Raw genomic sequence first — 6954 nt, forward strand, 5'->3', positions numbered from 1 at the left:
CCCCCCCCCCAGCTGAAAATCCAGGGAGGAAGGAACAGAAAGGAGTGAGAACCTTATTTCTAACTGACAGCTGTTCCTGCCAAGTACCAAGAACTTGGGTGAAGCAGGATGGTCATAACAAGAAGATTTCAGAGTATTTCTCAAGCTTTCATTCCTAAATCCTAGCTGGATGATCACACAGGTCCTCATGAGAAGGACGTGTCTGCTTTGTTTCTGATGCCTGTAAATAGTTCTTTGGGAAATGCACTTAGAGGAAATACTCTTTACCTCTCTGTTTCTGGGCTGCCACTGCATGTTTTGATGCCATGGCCCTCCCTAGGGCTGACACTGTTTCTGACATCTGGAGAGGTTCCACTGGGCACGGGCAGGAGGGTGATGAGCGCTTTAATAAGCAAGTTTCATCTGTCACTTCTTTCATCTTTTGCAATGTAATAATGATTTCTTTCATTAGTTCACTGCTATGAAAAAAGCAACATAGGTGTTTTGCCTGAAGTGCCGTTGACAGGTGACACATTCTTCAGAGTCCTCCTGCTACAGAGCAATGCTCTTTTCTCCTGTTTTGCCTGAATTTGGTTATATGAACAAGGAGGCCATACCTCTGTGCTGCACCAGCCACATCTGCTGCCAGCAACATAGCATCCCTTTTGAGAAATGGTAAATGCATTTTAACTAGCAGAAAGTAAGGAGGGAACTGCATTTTCAAGCACAAAATACGCTGCATATGTAGTTGTTTAAACTCTAACCAAATAATTATGCTGCAGGATTTGTAGCTATGCAAATACCCTTTTCACTGAAAATGTGTTGGTTGTGACAACCTGTAAATCTCTTGCATAGAAGATTCTTCTTTTCTCCTTTAGAACTTGCTCATGGTTTCCAGGGAGAACTGAACGCCCTGAAGTCAGTATGTGCTTTTAGACATGAGACAGAGATATACTATTGCAGCTCCTGATGCAGGATCCGAATGTGCTGCTTCCCTTTCTGTACTAAGTCAGGAGTGCAAGATGTTGTATATTGGCTCACGAGAAGCATACTTCTGTTATGTTGCTGTTGGCTAAGTGGAAAAGACACAAGATAGCAATGCCTCTCCCAAATTTCTGTGTATCGATGGAGCAACAAAAGGTATTTTGTACTAAATACAAAACACTTTGAAATGTAAAATAGCGTATGTGAGTATATTGTACTTTGTTTAAAGGCTCTCCCCAAACTGCACAGACAAAAGAGGCCTCTGTTGTTCTCAGAGCTGTCTCCCCTCATGTGTTTACCAGTGTAGCTCTACCAAGAACCAAGTTAATTTTTGCTCCGAATCAGATAACCATTACATGCAATTCCAAAACAAAAAGAGGAGCTGAATGGAGGGTTCTTGGTAGGGTTAAGAACAGACACAGTGTATGCACTTGGAAGAGGAGAGGCTATAGCAAGGTTTTTAAGACACAATCATGGATTTGTCCTGTAGTTAATCTGTAGGTGAGATGAAGCCCTTTGCATTGTCTATTCTTCTGAGAAAATTGCATTGAACGTGAAATGAAATCCGTCACGTTTCCTGGCACAGAACAGCATCCTTCTTATTGATCAGAAAAAGTATGAGGGCAGAGAGGACTTTGTACACTCATCTGTCTTCACTGTATCTGTGGAGTATCTCCAGTCCTGTGCAATTTGACTAAGGATTTTTCAACCCCAATCCTCTGAGGTAACTCCAGGTTTTGTAAATTATTGCAAAGTACTTGGTCAAGCTCAAATGGGTCACAGTTCTCTCTGTTGTCTCATTCTCTGCCACTAACACTGCCTTGCTGTTGGTTGGTAACTGCAGTCAGTTTTTACACCTTTTGCCTCTGGAAATCTGTATCCAGTGCAGCTGGTCTGAGTATTGGCTTGTACCTGCTGCCAGCCTCTCCTAACAGCGCCTTTTACCCGTTCAAGAGATTCCCCACAATTGCCACACTGTGGAAAGACCATGAAAGTCCTTAAAATATTTCCAAAAACTTGTGAAGTTGTAGATCATCTTGCCCTGCAGTGTCTCTGTCTGAAAGAAGGGTTTGCCAGCCTGCTGTGTGCTCCGGGGTGACGCACAGCACCACGGCGAGGCCAAGCCCTTGATCCAAGTCAGTCGTATAGAAAGTAGCATGTTTAGAAAATATTTCATTAATCTCTGGGGGGTAGGAGATGTCAGCGTTTGCCCTCCTAATTGGTGCTGAGGTGTAACGACCCTTTGTATAACCAACGATGATAAAGTGTCCTAATCAGCCCTATATACTCCAACATAGATACTGGACTCATTTCCACAATGAATCAGAGGGTTTTTTTAAAAAAAAACCCAACCTTTTATTCCATTTTTCACCTTTTCTTAACTAACTAGTCACAAGTAGATTCATGTCAGACTAGCATTTACAGGAGGGAGAAGAGGAAGAGTAAACATGCAACCGAGAAAATCCCCACAGGGCACTTCAGTGTCATGCACAGTTGCAGCAGGAGAAGCCCAGCAAGAATGTGCAGAGTAGCATATCACTTGGCATTGTCAGAAGCATGAGACAGGAAAAGGAAATATGAATATGAATTGAGGCTGAAGCCTTTGAGGTAAATTATTAAACTTTAGCCCAGTTCCAATTTCTGGGCTACTCAAACCTTTATGTCCTCGATGCTCACCTTTACCTGTAGTGACTTGCTTTAAAGGGGTTGGATCAAGATAACAGAAATGAGTTTCTTGGTCCCACAATGACACTGAGAAGGGCAGAGGATAAAGAAATAATCTATGAGGAAGTCTATGTCATGCTGCCTACTTTTTGATCTTTAAAAAGATATCGTTATCAGTCTTCATGTGTAACTTGAGAACCAGGATGCCTGCGAAGGCCCGCAACTTCGGTTTTCAATTTCTGCCTTTCTGTGGTTTAATCCAGTGGTTCAGACAGCAGTGAAATGCACCCGCATGTGGCCAGGGGAGCAAGCAGTGATGCAGGCACTGTAAAAGGCAGCACAGAAGACGTGGAAGCTCATGAATTACTGAGTCAAGAGAGTCATCCTCATTCTGGAGGATGAACCCTTAAGAGCTACATGAGTAGCTACGTACTAGACAGCGCCAACGAGTGACTGGGTGTTGTGAGGTTGGACAGAGATCTTGTACGCCAGGTAACGCACTAGAATGAGCAGAGGTAGAAGTCACTGCCAGGGATGATGTGAGGATGAAAGCAATGGGAGAGGGAGGTTGGATGTTGAGTCTTTAAACCCTCTCATGTGTGCTGACATTACATCACCAGGAAAAGCTCACTTCTCAGCCTAAGTCAGGTAAGAGCAAATGTGAAGTGCTGCATTAACATCTGAATTCCGGCTCATGCCGGGGATGAAGTCTCCAACAGGACTTCTGAGTCACTGAAGTAGCCAAATCTCTTCCAATATTCTTTAAAATATGTGGACTCCCAAACACACTGCCTAGTAGTGGTTTCACCAGTACTGTGGAGTCTGTAACTATGCACACTGCAGCATCTGATGCACCTTCCTGTATTCCCTTTTAGCTTTTTTCATCGTGCCTATCTTTCAGCTGCATTATTACGCTTAGAATGTCACTCCTTTTGTCTTCCAGAACAGTCCTGAAGATCCTGCTCAGAATCAGTCCATTCTTGCCTTGCAGGTGGGACCTATCTGTTTTGCTCTTAAGGTGTATGTGCTCAGATACCGTACAACACGAGTTTCACATCATCCAATTTCCCATACGCAGGCCACTTGCTGTCTGTGATGCACCCCTGTGATCACAGCACAGCGGCTCCTTTGAGCATGGAGCCCTCGTTTCTAGGGGTGTCGGTGCTGCATGTCTGGCTGCCTGATTACTGCCCGTTCAGAAATGCTGGAGAAATAAATGTTCATTTTAGAGATGTGCACTGACATGTCTTTAAAAAGCAGAGAGGAGTATGACGTACCGGAAGAACGTTTGCTTTGAGTGCCGAGGTCCTGGTATTCAGAACACAAGAAAGAGGGTTCCTGCCTCAGTGGTCTTTTTGCCCGTTTCTACGACTATTTGCTTGTTTGCTGAGAAATGACTTACAGCCCATGTGAGACACAAACATCCCTTTATCACGCAGCTTGTATCGCCCTAATGGAATTCTGTCAGCTGAGGATAAAATGTGGACTGAGAAAGCAATTATAGAGTGAATCTCCTAGCTGCAGGAAGAGCTGAGAGATGGGGATGGAGTGCCCAGCTGGAGTAATTTCCTGTCCGACTGGCCTCTAAATCTTGCTGGGAAGAGATCAATTTTCTACCCTTGTCTAATAGCCCCAGCCCCACTCACCCTGACTGAGGGCCCTGTGAAGTGCTGCAATGTTGAGATCTAGGCGTAAAAGCAAACATTTGCAAATTGCGACTTATTTCTTACTGACCTAGAAATTACTGGAAAAGGAGGAAACAAAGCTGATGGCTCTCTGGTGTTCCCTTTCTTGGCTCTGTGTTGAAGGAGGGGACTGACTACCCCAGCGATCAGCAGGGTTGGAGTTTCCCAACACTGCATGGTCCTCCACCCATAGTTCACTGCTTTGGCTCTAATTAGGAAAGGAAAACCACCACCTCATGACCGACTAGCAGCCTTCCCCAGGTATGCTGTTTATTTCTAGGAGGTCCCAGTTGTACGGTGAGACCACAGTGAAATCCTGCCTTTAGCTTTCAGTGATGTGCCCAAGGTCTCTTGGTTGTGACTCAAATCAGTGTCAGTGTGTGTCTGCTCATGGGACTCCCAAAACTGTCAGCAAGCACAGGTTTTGTGCAGTTTTCTCAAGAGGATGGGCATTCTGGGGAACCATAAAGCTAAGGAGATATATCCGAGAGAGACAATTAACTTGTGCTCAACCCTTTCCTCTTACTCATCTGTGACCTGTTGTTTCAGAGCTCTGTTGCTTGTGTTCCTTAGCTTACCTGGATCTAACTGGAACAGGGGTTTCACAGTGGTTTTCGAAAGTTCATTGTGCTGGGCTGAGCATGTGGTGAATTTCAGAGAATTCTAAAGGAGCTTAGAAATAACCAAGTCTTCATCTTGTCAGCAAAGAAGCCGATTGCTACCTGAAAGTCTTCTGGTCCTGGAGCGGGCAGGGGGTGGGTGCAGTGCTAAGGAGAAGTTTTCCATCTGGACCCTGCGTCTCAGAGCCATTGTAAGGGCCAGGAGGAGCCTGGAACTCAGCTACTGCCTCCTGAGAGTGTGAGTCCAGCTGGATTTTATGGACTGAAGTCCAAACTGTGTCCCAGTAAGTACAGCTGGAGCTGAAAGAGATGTTGGTCAAAGGCTCAGGTGGCAAGCAAGTCCGGTAGGCATAAGGGTAGGGGAATACAGCAGAAGCTGCTGTGGCTGTGAAGGTTTCTCAGGGAAATGACTCTTCACCCAAGGGGCAGCATTGCACCTGGGAGCAGAGATGGTCCCTGTGGTAAAGATAATGAACTGGGAGCAGCTGAGCCCTTTTATCTCTCTCACTAAGATTTCTCCACTGCCTGATGGCAGCAGAAGGAGGCTGCCAGGATGGACGTTTCTGCCTGTAATGAGCTGAGGAAAGAACTTTCATCCTGAGCGAGAGAGCGCTTTCATCTTTCATCAAAACGGGCGAGGACTGAGGCAGCACCGGCGCAGCAGCTTGGCCGGCCGTACCGTGGTCGGCAGAAGGAGCCAGCCAGCGCAGCCAGCCGGCTGATGATGCTGTTCCTGCCTGTTGTTCATGGCTCTGGGCTCCCATTCATCAAAGATTTTCCCGGCTGTTTTCTGCAATTACACACCTTTGCTTTTATCTCACAAAAGTCGGAGCAGGTTACACAGAGCTCCACCAGATCTGGCCTGGAAAACCTCTAGGGATGGAGGCTGCGCAGCCTCTCTGGGCAATCTGTTTGAATATTTGACTGTCCTTACAGGGGAAAAAGTTTTTCCTTTGACACATAATAATTCATGCTTTCCCCCCACTGATTAAAGGCCTAGATCAGCACGGATAAGACTTCTGGCATTGCAGAAAGGTCATCTCTGCTGTCGTCACGTAACTGTACAATAATAAATTCCGTCTCCCAACTATAATTTCAGATTTGCAGATTAGCAGAAGTCTTATGATCTGCCTCTTTCCTGGTCTGCTGGAGGCACTGCTAAAAATAGAGTGAGCAGCAAAGCTACCTGCAACGGTATAAGCCTAAACAGTGGTAAAAACTAATCAACAATGAATGTCAGTTCTGGTTTGTTTCCAAAGGAATGTTTCTGGATGGCTTGCTATATACTGGAAATCGTTTGGTAAGGATTACTTGGTGAACAGATGAATCAAACTGACATTTCCATTAGCAACAGGAGATCTGTCTGTGGCCAGAATACATGGAGAAGGATGTGGGATGATAGTAAGACTTGTCATTATGTTTAATATTGTCAGAGAAATGAAATAGCTCCTATTATTCATCTCTCTGGGATGGTAATGTATCTGCATATTAACACAAAACAGGAGATCTGATCAAAACCCACTGACCTAGCAAGACTCTGATATATATTTTAATCACTTTCTTTGGGGCATTGAGAAAATGTACTCTTCACAATGAATCTGAGAAGTGAAGAGTGCGTTTCTCAGTACAGCGCTTGGGTAGATGAGTGCACGTTCTGTCTGTGCGCAGCCTGTCTGAAATCCTCTGGGACCCCCCAGTGTCTCTTCCTGGGGGAGTGGCACAAGGCCCCAGGGCGATCTGCACCTTGGCCACCTGCTTGTGGTCTGAGAATAAGGGACAGGATGACTTGTCGGACACTTGTTTGTCTGTCAGGCTCCAAGAGAGGAGGGGTCCATAGTGCAGGGCTCCGGCAGAAGCACAGGGATATAAGAAATGGAAAAGAGTCGCTGGGGGCAGTTTCACCTCGGGAAACAAAGATGGTAGATTCAATGTGAAAATTACTAAGTCAAGTTAACTGGCGTGTGCAGGAGGAACTAGGTGTGTAAATGTATGGAGAGCACATCATGAGAAACAGGCATTCC

This window comes from Eurypyga helias, unplaced genomic scaffold (genome assembly GCF_000690775.1).
Source record: "Eurypyga helias isolate BGI_N326 unplaced genomic scaffold, ASM69077v1 scaffold2066, whole genome shotgun sequence".
Classification (NCBI taxonomy): domain Eukaryota; kingdom Metazoa; phylum Chordata; class Aves; order Eurypygiformes; family Eurypygidae; genus Eurypyga; species Eurypyga helias.